The sequence below is a fragment of the Glycine soja genome, chromosome 11 (genome assembly GCF_004193775.1).
Source record: "Glycine soja cultivar W05 chromosome 11, ASM419377v2, whole genome shotgun sequence".
NCBI classification, from domain to species: Eukaryota; Viridiplantae; Streptophyta; class Magnoliopsida; order Fabales; family Fabaceae; genus Glycine; species Glycine soja.
The window spans coordinates 25,710,648-25,727,930 of NC_041012.1; positions in this window are offsets into that span (position 1 = coordinate 25,710,648).

The following is a 17,283-nucleotide window of genomic DNA, read 5'->3' on the forward strand; positions in this document are numbered from 1 at the left end:
TTCCTTTCACCTTTTTTTTCTGGATACTGATTTTTCTACCAACTTGTGTGATTTTTTGTATTTTTCCTTTTATACAAATCACTTGGTTCTTTTTTATAATGTGGTTGGCGCCTTGCTTCTTGACTCAAATTCTTCAAGGGAAGGCACCAATCCTCCTTTCCAATTCCCTATATGGCAACTCACAAACAAGGAAACAAAGAGAAAAGCAATAACCAAAGACCAAAAAAATGAAATGAAAGCTAAACCAATAGAGTTTTAACAAGACAAATTTTCAAGGATTATTCAACAATTAAAGCAATGAAAACATATAAAATCAAGCTAGGACTCAAAGAGAAACTTAGAATGGCTCTAGAGTAGAGTAAAAAAAAAGCTATAAAAAAGACTCAAGAAACCTCATGTTTTGGCACTTTTTTTCAAACTAATTTTCAATTGAAATTTCAGAACTAAGATTGGTATAAAATAGGCACCCAATATAGAACAAATTTCGAGCCAAAACAACAAGCACACTTCCCTTTCACTATTTTTTTCTTGGACACAGATTTTTCTAACAAATTGTATGATTTTTCTTATTTTTTCCTTTCATCCAAATAGCTCGGTTCTTTTTATATAATTTTGGAACCGATGTCTATAAAATTCAGTAAAAATTTCAGCACAAAATTAGTAGTGACCAATTCTCAATAATTTATACAACTTCGTATGTTCAAGGTGCCAGCACCAGCGATTTAAACCTAGAAATCAAGAGTAGTGTTTATGTTGCTTAAGGCTTGGATAGTTACATTTTGTGTTTTCTTATGCTCAATTATCTTGAATAACACAATTCAAGAGAGCTTAAGACTTATTTTGATTCACAAATCCAGCCACAAGTCAGTACCATAACTCAACTTCATCATAGGCATCATGTAGGAAACTTAGAAAACAAAAAAAAAGTTCAACAACAAGACTACTTCTAGGAATTGATTTCCAACATGTTATGAACTAAATAAAATGTATGAATTAGACTCAAAATTAAAAATATAGGCTAAGAATGAACAAGAATACATGAACAAATGCATCTTGAATTCAATCAAAAAAATAAAAATTCAACACAAACTTACAACACAATGTGACAATTATTATGACTAACATGATTCTAAGACAACATGGATTAAGTGATTTACACTTTGATTTTTGTGTTTTTTTTATAATCAATATTTTGGAAGAAACTTTAGATATAAGGTTCAGCACAAGAAGATTATGACTTAAAAATGAAAGAACCTAAAATCAACACAAAAACATGATTCAAGAGTAGATCTATAAAATTTGAACCATATAAATGCAAGAACAAGTGTAGATCTAAGATTTAATCGGTTTATTTTTTTTTAATCTACTCTAAACAACACCAAACCACAAGACAATGGAGGATATACATGGAGAATAAGATGAAGAACAGGCAATTAAAGTGAATTGACCAAACAAAAAGATAGAGGAAGCAAAAGAACATCACCTAGATGAAGATGTTCTTGATACCACATGATGTAGCTCCATGGGAGCTTCAAGGAATTGGATCTTCTTCATCAATGGAGTCCTTTGCTTCTTGAATTTTAATGGCAGCGGAATGGAGAAGAAGAAGAGTTGAGAGGAGATGCCACTTCAAGAAGAAGATGAGTCTAGAAGAAGCTCACCACCATAGGAAGCCATGGATAAGAGCTTGAAGGTAGGAGAAGATGAATGGAGGGAGAGGGAGAGAAGGAGCACGAAATTTTGTGCCTCAAAAGAGATCTAAACTTTGAAGTTTAATTCTCAAATAATCAAAGTGATGCAATCCTACCCCGCAAGGGCATTGGCTAGAAGACTCCAAGTAGATTGGGCTAGAGATCCAAGGAAAGGCCCTAGGGTTCTCATGAGCCTTAGGGTAGATTTCGAGCCCATGGGCTAAGTATGAGCCCGCTTATCTTTGTAAATATTAGAATAGGTTATTCCTTCGTCTAGGCCTTGTATTTTGGCCATTCTAGTAGTATAGGGTTTTAGCCTTGTATTTCAGGGCATTTTGAGTTGTCTTTGTAATAAGGACTTTTTTTTTGTTATTTTCATGTTTTTTGTCATGGGGGTGAGCTTAGCTATTATAGGGGGTGTGTAGCTAAGCTCTAGCTTCTCATCTTAAGGAGGTGAGCTTAGCTATTATAGAGGTATGTGTAGCTAAGCTCTAGCTTCTTAAGGAATCTTCTTAAGGAAGCTTCTCAAGGAGGTGAGCTTAGTTATGAGAGGGGTGTGTGTAGCTAAGCTCTAGCTTCTCAAGGAAGTTTTCTCAAAGAAGCTTCTCAAGGAAGTTTTCTCAAGAAAGCTTCTCAAGGAAGCTACCTAGTCTATAAATAGAAGCATGTGTAACACTTGTTGTAACTTTGATGAATGAGAGTCTTGTGAGACATACTTCAAAGTTCCACTTCTCTCCCTCTTTTATTCCTTCAATTTCGTGCTCCCCCCTCTTTCTTTCCCTCCCTCTTTCTTTTCCTCCATTGAAGCATCCTTCCAAGCTTCTTATCCAAGGCTCATCTTGGTGGTGAAGCTCCTTCCTCCATGGCTTATTCCATAATGGATGGCGCCTCCTCTCACCTCTTTTCCTTTGTCTTCCGCTGCATCTCCATGGTGGAAAATCACCATTAAAGGACCCCATTGAAGCTCAAAGATCCAGCCTCCATAGAAGCCCCACAAGCAAGCTTCCATCACAAAGTTCCCAAAAAATGCACGCACAAGGCCTCTATTTATAGCCTAAGTGTCACACAAAATTGGAGGGAAATTTGAATTTCTATTCAAATTTCACTTGAATTTGAAATTGAATTTGTGGAGCCAAATTTTGGAGCCAAAATTTCACTAATTATTATTAGTGAATTTTAGCTATGGTTCAGCCCACTAATCCAAGATCAAGTCCAAGATTCTCCACTAAGTATGCTTATGTGGCATGAGGCATGTTAAGCATGGAAAACATGCACAAAGTGTGACTATATGATGTGGTAATGGGGTGTAGCAAGCAAATGCTCACCTCCCCCTCTAAAATTTAATTGGATTGGGCTTCTCCCAATTCAATTAAATTTATTTTCCAACACACACATCAAATATTCACTTAATGCATATGAAATTACAAAACTACCCCTATTCCAAAAACTAGTCTAGGTGCCCCAAAATACAAGGGCTGAAAAATCCTACATTTCTAGGGTACCCTACCTACATTATGGAGCCCTAAATACAAGGCCCAAAAATAACGAAACCTTAATCTAATATGTACAAAGATAAGTGGGCTCATACTTAGCCCATGTGCCCGAAATCTATCCTAAGGTTCATGAGAACCCTAGGGCCTTCTCTTGCATCTCTGGCCCAATCTACTTGGGGTCTTCTATCCAATGCCCTTGCGGGATAGGATTGCATCATGATGGAAGGCTAAACCCTTTTGTTGGGAAATTCTGCTGAGTTTATCTAAAATATGGTAAAACCATTACATGGTTTGGGTACCTTAGAAAGTTTAACTAAGTTTACTTTCACGACTTAATATCATAGTCCAATCAGAGTTGTTAAAAAATGGTTGACACTGTGGATGAGGATTAGATTCACTAATTCCTTGAGACATTGTTGTGCATGTGAGAAGCTTAGGTAGATGAAAGTTTGTTTCTATTTTTTTGTGTTGGCCATTCCATCTCTAGAGTTACCACCTTGGAGAAAAGATCTTCTTGGGCATCATCAAAGCTTCCTCTGTTTTCTTTAGAGATAAGCATGCTAACATTTTTACTAAATCTTAGTGGGGTCCTAAAATAAGATCTACATGTGACAAGTGTTAGTTGTCTTTTACGACTAAATTTTATATAGAAAAGTTTTCAAAAATGTATATATTTTCCTCAATTTATGGTTCCTTTTGTAGGATTGTAAATATTTCTTGTTTAGTTTTTATCTTTGCTCAATAGGGGCCTTTCACATGGAATTAATGTAAATTTTACTTCAATTTCAGGAAAAAGGAGAATATTTGGAAGGTGCAAAAGTTGTTGTCTCGCTAAGTTAAGACCGTGTGCTTAGCGAGTATCATTCGCTAAGTGAGTAAGAGGAATCTGGAAGGGAATCTACCATGCAAGCCTGCGCTCAGCACGTCATCAGCTCACTTAGCGAGTCATCTGTCCATTCTGGTGCTAAGCGCGCTTGTCTCGCTTAGCCAAAGTTCACTTACTCGTGCTAAGCACAAAAATGGCGCTAAGCAAGCATTCAAGGTCAGAAAGCCCTTTTTAAGCCTGAAGTGAAGAAAAAGAAAGGGAGTCCGAATAGACTAAGAGAGCTTTGTGAAGAGCAGAGAAAAGAGGCGAAAAATAGAGCAAGGAAGGAAAGACCTTAGCTTTTAGGAGGATCTTAGGTCTAGGAGAGATTTCTAGGTTTCTAGAGGTGGAGGAGACATCCCCATTGCTATGTAATCTGGGGTTTTCTCTAAAAGCCCACTTCTTGATTGTTAAAGGTGCTTCCTTGTGATGGAAGGCTAAACCCATTTGTTGGGGAATTCTGCTGAGTTTATCTAAAAATATGGTAAAACCATTACATGGTTTGGGTACCTTAGAAAGTTTAACTGAGTTTACTTTCACGACTTAGTATCACAGTCCAATCAGAGTTGTTAAAAAATGGTTGACACTGTAGATGAGGATTAGATTCACTGATTCCTTGAGACATTGTTGTGCATGTGAAAAGCTTAGGTAGATGAAAGTTTGTTTCTATTTTTTTGTGTTGGCCATTCCATCTCTACAGCTACCACCTTGGAGAAAAGATCTTCTTGGGCATCATCAAAGCTTCCTCTGTTTTCTTTAGAGATAACCATGCTAACATTTTTACTAAATCTTTGTGGGGTCCTACAATAAGATCTACATGTGACAAGCTTAACGCACATGATATATATGCTCTAGCTTGACGGGAAATGTTGAACTACTGTACATAACTCGTGAAGTTAAATTGATGTTTAGATTTTGCTGAATATTTCCCTAAATAGATTAATTCTAATTCCATAAATTTATTTACTGTACAATTATCATTGAAATACAACACATGTTATTCGGTCAAATCAATGGAGTGATTTTTGGTTTTTCTAGTTCATAGTCATAGTTGACCCATGCATTAGCGCCCTTAACCCACATATACTAAAGGGCTAAATTGATTTGGGTCATTTTGTTCTTTTATTTAGTGGACGGTCAGTGCTAGGTGGGTTGAAAACAGGGCTAGGTTGGGTTATCCCTTTGGCCAAAACCCACATCTACAACTCTACATAAAAGGAGGCAACATATATGAGAAATAAGAACACACAAGCAAATGTAGCAGCTGAGCAACACACGCAGTGGTAGATCCACATATGAATAAGGAGGTGCACTTGCACCCCCTCACTTTAATAAAATTACATATAAATATCGTGAATGTGTATATTACAATCGATAGGTATTTTATATAATAATGTAATGTATGCCGGAATGTGGATCCTACCTACATGTATAGGATTGTTCTCATACCTGGGTACAGTTAGCGACTTGAGCTTGGGTCAAGACATGGCGTGAGCTATAGTGATGGCACGGTGGGAGCTTGGGTCAACACACGACTCGAGGTACAGTAGTGATGCCACGGCGGGAGCTTCGGTCAACACACGACACCAGGTACAGTGGGTTATGATGACCTCGACAATATCAGAATTTGAGGGGTTATGAGCACCACAACAAGGGATTATGATCAAAATGATAGTGATGAGCGCACACCACAAGTCATATTTTAATTAAACACAGTATTTTCTACCAATTAAAGACAATCTTTATAGTATGACCGTCGTTGTATCCTTGGCTTCAAAGATGGTGTATGTCTACACCGTCTTAAATAATTTTAAATTAATTTCAAAAATGCCATTGGGTTTATGATACATAGCTTTCTACGATAGTGTTGCAATACTTGTTGTTGAAGAACTCAATCGAAGAAGGGTTTGAGTAACACCATCTTCGTATAAAAGGTGAAAATTATGAAAATTCCACTGCCTACACTTTTAAGACGATTTCATAACGACCGTCGTAAAAACTGCGTCGTTGAAACTCCTTTTTTAGTAGTGCCAAGGCCTACACCAAGCTTTAGTTATTGTTGTACTTTGTGTTTGTATTTTATTCTTCAGAAATCTTCCATACATGCTCCATATGTGATTTGTTTCATGCTTTTTATGCAGAAACTTGTTAGGATTCTGTTGACTCCCCATTGCAGTTACTTTTTGTTCATTTAAGTCTCAAGGAAATTTCAATGGGGGTCTATCGGAAAGCGCACCGGATCGTCAAGTATTTAAAATTAAAATGGATGAATCTGAGTATCGAACACAAGGAACTAATGTTAGCCTAAATTAAGTTTAGAATCGAAGCATTGTTTGAGAGAACATGTATGAGTGATAATTTCAAATAGAATTTAAACTAAACTTTTATGCTAAAAACTATAAAATGCAAGGTAAATAAAATGACAGCAGTAGGTAGAAATGTTGGGTCTTTCTAACAAACAAGCTGATGCATAGAAATATATTTCTCTATTCAATCATGTTATTGTGTTCCATGTTGTAGCCTAAATTACTAAACCCTCAATCCCTCGTCTGACCGAATTAATCTAAGCTTCGTCCACAAATCCCTCTTGTTGGACTAGGCCCGATTTAGACAGGCCCTCTTAAGTTTAGACTAACTTAAAAAATTGAGTTTCGTCCGCAGATCCCTCATTTAATACTAGACTCAGCTCAAGTAGCTTACGAAAGTTTAGCCTAATTTAGCCTAAGCTTCATCCGTAGATCCCTCATTTAAGACTAGGCCTAAACTAAACAACATTATTGTAACAACATAATTAAAACCAAAACTTAATCTGTAGATCCCTCATTTAAGACTAAGTTTCAATCCTGGTTCAATCAAGTTCTTAGGCAACAGTACATTTCCCAATGCTAAAGTCACCTAATTGTGCACACAAATGGGTGATCAGACCAAAAGCACACAAACATCAAGTATTGAATGAAGAATTGAACACAAAAAACACAATCAATTAGATATTATGTATTTACATAAGCTGTTCATTAGAAATCCCCAACTAGGGGTGTTTAGCCAGCCATTACAAAGAAACCCTAACAATAAATGAGATTAAAAGTAGAGAATGATAGTTTCTTACACAAGAAAGGGGATTCCTCCTCCTCTTCTCAGCATCTCACACTCACTTTCTACTCAATAATCTCTCTCAAATGACAAAACCTAGGCTTCAATGCACAAGTTGTTCCTCTTTGCTACTTCTAGGGCTCTTTTCCCAAGATAGGCACAGTGGAATGATGTGCACAAGTGCCTTCGAAAATTTTGTGCCCAGTCTCAAAAGGTGTGTACCCTAATTCTGCACAAAACAGGCTTTAAATAGGCTTAGAATTCGCAACCTTACGCTTTGCGCCACCCTCGCACTTAGCGTGAGTAAGTGGAATTGGGCTTAGCGCAAGTCTTGCACTGAGCCTGGCTGAAGGCACCTACTGCGCTTAGTGCACTGATCTCGCGCTTAGCACGCGACTTTGATGCTGATGCTCTACCAGATTCTCCTTTGCGCTTAGCACACTGAAGCTACGCTTAGCGGTGGATATGCGCTTAGCCCAATTGCTACTTTTTGCATTTCTAAACTTAGCCTTTTTTTCACCTGAAAATGCACAGATTTCTTCATTAAATCCAATGGAAATGTTCTAGAGACAACTTTAACCATAAAACAAGATTTATTTACAAAATTAAGTCCAAAATAACCATAAATTGGGGAACTATACAAGCTTTGGATAATGATTTGTATACAAAAGTTAGTCGTATAAAGTGACTAACAAACTCCCCCAAATTTACAGTTTTGCTTGTCCTCAAGAAAAGAAAGAATAGTTCACTTGTCCTCAAGTGACAAAGACAGTGGCCAATCAAAAGAAAATGGTGTTTGATTCATCAAGGACATCAACCATATGAACTGAATATCATGGAATGCTTAAATCAATTACTTTTCACAAGCATACAGTTTTTCAGAGATAAGAGCACAAGCATTAGAGTCATAGCTGAAATAAGCTAGTAAGCATGACAGAAATCAAGGAAGGATCATCAACCAAAACCTCACAGTCATTGTTTCACTCACACTCAAGTGTTTAGGCTTATTCCATCATAAACAACCAACACAAGTTCCAACCTTTGCATTTCATCTCTTATAATACAACAATGAACACACAAAAATGAATCCGAAGGACTTTCTAGGCTTGTAATGGGGTTAGGGTGCCAACAATTCATGGTTTTTCTAGGATTCAAAAGCTTATATTCTAGGAGAGCATTCATCCATAGAATAACCTTCACTTTTTCATTCATTCCTTCCCCATACTTGCCCCTTTTTTTTAGGCACTTAGCTTTCATACCTGAAATTATAGCATACACACTTAGTAACTTTATTTATACTTACAACTTTTTTTTTGAAACACAAAAAACAGAAAATGTGTGTATATACTATTTTCTTTGACCATTTCAATCCTTACCCAGTGCCTCTCCCAAATTTGGAACAAATTTACCTTGATAATAACTCCCCCAAATTTAGGACAAATTTGCCTTTGTCGCAACCTACCCTTTGGCGGGAGGGCGACGCGAGGCTCGCGGGATGCGTGTTCCACGAAAGGAATACGCGCGGAGTCGCCACCAACGTTTATTTGAGGAAAACGTCGGAAAAACCGGAAAAGACGCGATCTATGAACTTTTAAGTGAAAAGGTTCGGGAGTTGTATTTACGCACGGGGAAGGTATTAGCACCCCACACGTCCGTCCCAAGGGACGGCAGCCTTTAATCGAATGTGCAAACATGACTTTGATTTTTATGTTCCCTTTTATGTCCTTATATCCTTTATATCCTTTTTATATTTTTTTCTCTTTTTGTGGTCGACAAGGGTGTTTCCCATTGCTCCTACGTATTCCCCAATTTGCGATGAGGAAATCAGACCTACGTAGTTCTTTCTTATCAAGTGATTCTTTTTTACTTAAGTGGTGATCGTTTTAAGGCGTTGGACCTTAAAAATGATCCATTTTACTTAGTGAGAAATTGAAATGACAAACTTCAAAAGCCTATTTTTATGGACGAGCTTGACTAGGCGAGTTGATTTTAGCCTTAGTTTCACTTTAGTTATTAATCAATTCGATTAAGAATGAGAAATCCCAAAGAGAAAACGTCCGATTGATTTTCCGCTTTATTTTGCTAAAAGATGTTTTTTTGATTATTATATTATTTTTTACCTCTTTTTTTATTTCCAACGTGGTTACGGCACGACCGAACGGTCGGAATTTATTTTAACCGAAGTTAACGGATAATACAATTCAAACGTTCGGTGGAAATTGATTTTTATTTTTAAGTTAAGCGAGAAATGACTTAAGTAAAATGGCTTAAGCACGTCAACAGGGGGTATAAAAAGTAAACAAAACGAGAATAAAAACGCACGAAACACAATGTGGACCACTACGGGTACATAGAATGAGTCGAAAAGCTTGGTTCGAGGTACTTACCCGTTGAATATCGAAGAACGATGAAGAATGAATGAAGAACGTCGAGGAACGGTCGAAAACCTTCGCGAAATTCCTCACGGAAAACGTTACGGAAACGTTTCGGAAGCGCCTCGGCTTAGATTTTCTTCACGGAAACAATTTTTCCAAGCAAATTCGAAAGAGAGAGAAGGGCCAAAGGGGCTGAACCCTTTTCTTCTTCACTTCCTCCCCTATTTATAGCAAAATAGGGGAGGTGGTTGCCGCCCAGCTCGCCCAGGCGAGCCAGGTTGCTTCCTCCAGAAGCAACAGCCTTCTGAAGGAATATTCTGGAGGGCCCAAGTGGACCTGGATGCTATTTGCACCCCCATTTTTACTAAGTACACTCCCCTCTGCTTTTTTTGGTGATTCTTTTTTCGTAAAGTTACGGAAACTTACGAATTTCGTAACGATACTTGTTTTCTTTCCGTAATGTTACGGAACCTTGCGGATTACATAATCATCCCCTTTTTGACTTACGGAATGTTACGGAACCTCACTTAATTATGCAACGATGCTTCCATTTGATTTCCGGTGTGTCACGGAAACTTACGGATTGTGCATCAATATTTTTTTGGTTTTCCGGCATGTCCTGGAATTTCACAAATTGCCTAATGATGGGTGCCAAGCACCTCACAAGGACCAAAGAAAGGTCGCATGTCATCAAGCAAAGGTCCCCGGACGAAATTAGGGTATGACAGTTGCCCCTCTTTACTTGTCTTTTATTGGAGATAAAAGGAAAGTAAAGATAAGACACTAATTTCGTTCCTCTCGATTTGACGAGAGTCGCGGGTGACCATAAAATCTCCACATGCAAATGACTTGTTGTTCTCGGAATTTCACAAATTGCCTAATGATGGGTGCCAAGCACCCCACAGGGACCAAAGAAAGGTCGCATGTCATCAAGCAAAGGTCCCCGGACGAAAATTAGTGTATGACACTAATTTCGCTCCTCTCGGTTGACGAGAGTCGCGGGTGACCATAAAATTTCCGCATGTAAATGACTTGTCGTTCCCGGAATTTCACCAATTGCCTAATGATGGGTGCCAAGCACCTCACAAGGACAAAAGAAAGGTCGCATGTCATCAACCAAAGGTCCCCGGACGAAAATTAGTGTATGACACTAATTTCGCTCCTCTCGGTTGACGAGAGTCGCGGGTGACCATAAAATTTCCGCATGTAAAAGAACTTGTTGTTCCCGGAGGAACAAAAGGTGCAGAAGACTATGTCAGTCTCTGCATGCTATCAAGCGTTTTGTCTTACAGATAGCAAAAGAATGTTTATACGGATAACCACTCGGGTATTTCCGCGTGTCATCGGGCCCGCCGCCTCTGGTTGACACAAGGGTGCAGAATGACCAAATTTTGTCTCTGCTTGTCATCGGGCCCGCCGCCTCTGGATGACAAAAGGGTGCGGATAACCGTAAGGTATCTCCGCGTATCATCGGGCCCGCCGCCTCTGGATGACACAAGGGTGCAGAATGACCAAATTTTGTCTCTGCTTGTCATCGGGCCCGCCGTCTCTGGATGACAAAAGGGTGCGGATAACCGTAAGGTATCTTCGTGTATCATCGGGCCCGCCGCCTCTGGATGACACAAGGGTGCAGAATGACCAAACTTTGTCTCTGCTTGTCATCGGGCCCGCCGCCTCTGGATGACAAAAGGGTGCGGATAACCGTAAGGTATCTCCGCGTATCATCGGGCTCGCCGCCTCTGGATGACACAAGGGTGCAGAATGACCAAATTTTGTCTCTGCTTGTCATCGGGCCCGCCACCTCTGGATGACAAAAGGGTGCGGATAACCGTAAGGTATCTTCGTGTATCATCGGGCCCGCCGCCTCTGGATGACACAAGGGTGCAGAATGACCAAACTTTGTCTCTGCTTGTCATCGGGCCCGCCGCCTCTGGATGACAAAAGGTGCGGATAACCATAAGGTATCTCCGCATATCATCGGGCTCGCCGCTTCTGGATGACACAAGGGTGCAGAATGACCAAATTTTGTCTCTGCTTGTCATCGGGCCCGCCGCCTCTGGATGACAAAAGGGTGCGGATAACCGTAAGGTATCTCCGCATATCATCGGGCCCGCCGCCTCTGGATGACACAAGGGTGCAGAATGACCAAATTTTGTCTCTTCTTGTCATCGGGCCCGCCGCCTCTGGATGACAAAAGGGTGCGGATAACCGTAAGGTATCTCCGCGTATCATCGGGCCCGCCGCCTCTAGATGACACAAGGGTACAGAATGACCAAATTTTGTCTCTGCTTGTCATCGGGTCCGCCGCCTCTGGATGACACAAGGGTGCAAAATGACCAAATTTTGTCTCTGCTTGTCATCGAGCCCGCCGCCTCTGGATGACAAAAGGGTGCGGATAACCGTAACGTATCTCCGCGTATCATCGGGCCCGCCGCCTCTGGATGACACAAGGGTGCAGAATGACCAAATTTTGTCTCTTCTTGTCATCGGGCCCGCCGCCTCTGGATGACAAAAGGGTGCGGATAACCGTAAGGTATCTCCGCGTATCATCGGGCCCGCCGCCTCTGGATGACACAAGGGTGCAGAATGACCAAATTTTGTCTCTTCTTGTCATCGGGCCCGCCGCCTCTGGATGACAAAAGGGTGCGGATAACCGTAAGGTATCTCCGTGTATCATCGGGCCCGCCGCCTCTGGATGACACAAGGGTGCAGAATGACCAAATTTTGTCTCTGCTTGTCATCGGGCCCGCCGCCTCTGGATGACAAAAGGGTGCGGATAACCGTAAGGTATCTCCGCATATCATCGGGCCCGCCGCCTCTGGATGACACAAGGGTGCAGAATGACCAAATTTTGTCTCTGCTTGTCATCGGGCCCGCCGCCTCTGGATGACAAAAGGGTGCGGATAACCGTAAGGTATCTCCGCGGGCTACCAGCTCTTGGATCATGGTAACAAAAGCGGTGCGGTCGACAAAAGCGAGGCTCTTGCTCCTACGTATCCTCCAATGAGGAACTCAGACCTACGTAGTTCTAAATAACTTGTGAGACTTGAAAAAGTCTCGGTGTTTTCTCCACTAAAATGCAAACATGCTTTAGCAAAGAGACAAATATTCCAACTGATTAGAGCAGCATATGCTTTTTTGAGTGACAAACAATGCGTCTACCAGGGAAGGAGAGTCTGCTGATGGGATCCCCCATAACAATAAATGAGATTTTGGATGTTAGCATTTCGTTTCTAAATGACCATTTAGAGGAAACATTGGGTTCGACAAAAATAGAAGAAATCCACTCAAAGTGTATCAATCTCGCACAGGTAAGTGTTTCATCCTAATTCCGAACCATAGATATGTCATGACTTGACTTTGCAAATTATTTCCTATCAAATAAAAAATTACATGCGTGATCATGGATCAATAGGACTTCCCTTGGGAATGGGTTCTTTTGGTGGGTTTTTCGGCTTTTGTGTGTTTTTGGCTTTTGATTTTTCTGGCTTTTTCCTTTTCTGTTCTGGTTTAGTGCGGGGCGAAAAAAGGTTGCTAGCGCACAAGATTTTGCTTGGCAACTAAAGGGGGAAGACCATTTTAGGTCGTGGTTCCCTTTCCTTCTTTTTATTCATTTGGTGACAATTCTGTATTGTTCAGATATTGTCCGGTCCAAAGACCTTTCTGCATATTTCTTCTATTTTTTTTGATCGGGAACTTCCTTCCCTTTCTTCTTCTCTTTTTTTTTTCTTTCTCCCATTCTTTGATTGGGAATTTTCTTGCTTCCTTTTTTCCTTTGATTGGAAATTTTCCTTCCCTCTTTTTTTTGCTTTCTCTTTGATTGGAAATTTTCCTTCTCTTTTTCTTTGATTGGAAATTTTCCTCTCTTTTGCTTCCGAGGGTAAGGATTGACATCCTCACCCCGGGTCAAGGTTTATGGTGAGTTAGGATTTTGGCTCAAGGCTTGTAGAATGGCTAGACATGATACATGTCAGGGTTTGGTTTGGCTCAAGGATAAAAGGGATGCCCCACATTATTTCCATGACACAAATGCAAAAATGATGATTTGGAAATTTTATGCAAAACTGGTCATGCACGCACCTATGTGGACACTCAAGTGTCAAATTTTTATGGTCATGTGATGCTAGGGCTCAGGATTCATTTCCTCTATTTTAAATCAACCCAATGTTTCCAAAATATGTTCTTTTATCAATTTGTGCATTCATCCGAGTCCATTTCGGGCGTCCGGGGAAATTTCATAGCATTCACCCTTCAGGTGTACACATTTTTCCAAAAACTAGTTATGATCAGTGAATTTTTTTCAAAGAAAAGTTGGAAGTCAACTCTTTTCAAAAGCATGTCGGTTTTTCAGCTAGACAACTTATTTTTCTTTTTCCATCTTTTTTTCTTTTTTTTTTCATTTGTTCATTTTTTTTCTCGTTTGTTTTTTTTCCTTCTTTTTTTTTTATGAGGTATTTTGCTACCTAAACATGTGTATATTTTTGTGAGGTATTTTTGCTATATACATGCATATCCAAGGTATCTTGCTACCTAAACATACATATATATATTTTGTGAGGTATCTTTTTGCTACATACATGCATATCCAAGGTATCTTGCTACCTAAACATACATATATATATTTTGTGAGGTATCTTTTTGCTACATACATGCATATCTAAGGTATCTTGCTACCTAAACATACATATATATATTTTGTGAAGTGTGTTTTTGTTTACATACATGCATATCTAAGGTATCTTTCTACCTAAACATACATATATATATTTTGTGAGGTATGACTACCTTCCGAGCTTGTGCTCGTTTTATTTAAATTCCTAGGATCATGAGCAACTAGGTGTGTCCTACTATGAAAAGTGATCAAATAACAAGCATAGATTCAAAAGGTACTAGGTTGCCTCCTAGTAGCGCTTCTTTAACGTCTTTAGCTGGACGCCTTATGACTTGTTGGTCACGGACCTAGTACTTCGCTTACCTTTGGCTTTGGACTTGGTCGCCTACTGGTCGGCCATGTGTCGTAGGCAACACTCTAACCTTTTTATCGATGAGCTGAGGTGAACTTTAGAGGTGGTGGCGGTGTGTCTATTGCCCGCTACCGGCCATCCCAATGCTGCTGTGGTGTTTCGCCCTGCGCCTGCCTGGGGACGCAGTACTTCTTGATGAAAGCTCGATCAGTAGGGGGCCTAATGCCCTTGCTGGAGGTTACAGGTACTCCGTAGAACTGACAGAGACCCGTAATTAGAGCTTGACAACTCCAAGACCCTGTTGGACTTCTTCGGGTCCACTGGGTGTCTTGCAGGCGCGATCCCTGCAAACAATAGATGAAATCAGAAATCAGTTGAGCGATGTGCATACTTACCTATGATGACATAACCTTGCCGGGGGGGTACGGGCACCCTATAGGACTGATAGAGGCCCGTAACCAGAGCTGGAAACCCCAGGGCCCTGTTGGACTTTTCCGGGTCCACTGGGTGTCTTGTGGGTGCGATCCCTGCAAACAATAGATGGTATCAGAAATCAGTTGAACCATATGCATACTTACCCATGTCGGGACGACACAGACCAACTGATACTTTTGCAGGGGGTGATTGGCATTGCGGTCGCTGGGCAGAATGTTGCTAAGTAGCAACATCATCTATATCTATGTAAGAGTGGTCATGTTGGTGCGCATGATCCGCACTCGTCTCTTTGCAGCGGCACAGGTGAAATCTTGCCCCGGTATGCATAGTAGTTGTGTGATAGCCTCCCTCTCTGGTTGTGCTCGCACAGTTGGCCCTCCTCCAATATCAGGGGGTGGCCCAGGAACCGTTAAAAGGAAACTACTGGCCCCTTAGCCGGAAGTGCAAGTCTTGGTTAAGCATTTAAGGGCAAAAGACCTTAAATTCTTTTAAGGTGTGGATGTCGAGCACACTGAAAATGAGGACACGTAGCCCTCTAAAGGTGAGGGCGTGCAGCCCTCTCAAGGCGAGGAGGTGTAGTCCTCTGGAGGTAAGGGCGTGCAGCCCTCTGCTGGCGAGGACGTGTAGTCCTTTCAAGGTGAGGGCGTGTAGCCCTCTGACGGTGAGGGTAACTAGTACCCAAGGTGAGGACGTGTAGCCCTCTCAAGGAGAGGACATGTAGTCCTCTGGAGGTGAGGGTGTGCAACCCTCTGATGGTGAGGACGTGTAGTCCTCTCAAGGCGAGGACGTGTAGTCCTCTCAACGGTGAGGGTAACTAGTACCCAAGGTGAGGGCGTGTAGCCCTCTCAAGGCGAGGACATGTAGTCCTCTAGAGGTGAGGGCGTGCAGCCCTCTGATGGTGAGGACGTGTAGTCCTCTCAAGGCGAGGACGTGTAGTCCTCTCAACGGTGAGGGTAACTAGTACCCAAGGTGAGGGCGTGTAGCCCTCTCAAGGCGAGGACGTGTAGTCCTCTGATGGTGAGGGCGTGCAGCCCTCTGATGGTGAGGACGTGTAGTCCTCTCAACGGTGAGGGTAACTAGTAAGTACCCAAGGTGAGGGCGTGTAGCCCTCTCAAGGCGAGGACATATAGTCCTCTGAAGGTGAGGGCGTGCAACCCTCTGATGGTGAGGACGTGTAGTCCTCTCAAGGCGAGGACGTGTAGTCCTCCCAACGGTGAGGGTAACTAGTACCCAAGGTGAGGGCGTGTAGCCCTCTCAAGGCGAGGACATGTAGTCCTCTAGAGGTGAGGGCGTGCAGCCCTCTGATGGTGAGGACGTGTAGTCCTCTCAAGGCGAGGACGTGTAGTCCTCTCAACGTTGAGGGTAACTAGTACCTAAGGTGAGGGCGTGTAGCCCTCTCAAGGTGAGGACATGTAGTCCTTTGGAGGTGAGGGCGTGCAGCCCTCTCAAGGCGAGGACATGAGGTCCTCTGATGGCGAGGACATGTAGTCCTCTCAAGTTGAGGACATACAGTCCTCTGATGGCGAGGACATGTAGTCTTCTCAAGCTGATAGGTACAAGTACCCAAGGGTCCACCCTTTTGAGAAAGCAAGAGATCGACTCATCGAGAGGGCCGGTCATCCCAAATCCACAAGATTTGGACATTAGATGTAGGAAATCTATGCAGTTAACATGATTTTTAGGGATGCAGATGCATGCAACCTTTGTCGTGAAATTTGGTAAATGCGGACTTCATATGAAACAATGCAATGTAATGGAAAGTTGTACAATGTTCATGACATTCTTTCCCTATTTTGTGATTTTGATTTTGATTTAATTTTTTTGGAAAACACAGATTGACTGTCCTTTTGAAAGAGGTGATAATTCATGCAACCTCTTCCTATCTTTTTTGCAAATCTCTCCGGGAACTCCCTCAGAGTGTGTGTTCTGTTTGATTTAGTCACTTGACCATTTTGGAGTGACGGCAATGGAGTCGTTTGATGTTTGATCAATCCATTGAAATCCTAGGGTTTGTCCCCTTTTTTTTTTGTTAAAAACATCGATGGGTGAGAACTTTTGATCGGCCCCTATGTTCACTTGAGGCTCATGCACGGTGCCCCTCATTGCCCCAGTGTAAGGCTTTGAGGTACCAATCGTTGTCTTTCGTCATGACCTTGTAGGAGGGAACCTATTGGGTGAGAACTTCTAATCTGCCCCTAGGTTCGCTTGAGGTTTTTGCATGGTGCCTTTCGTTGCCCCAGTGTAGGGCTTAGAGGTACCAAGTGTTGTCTTGTTTTCACGACCTCGTAGTGAGGAAGAATGAAAGAAGCAGTTGATTCTTGCAAAAAGAATTTTCCAAGGACGAGAAATAGTTGAAGGATCTTTCAGTTG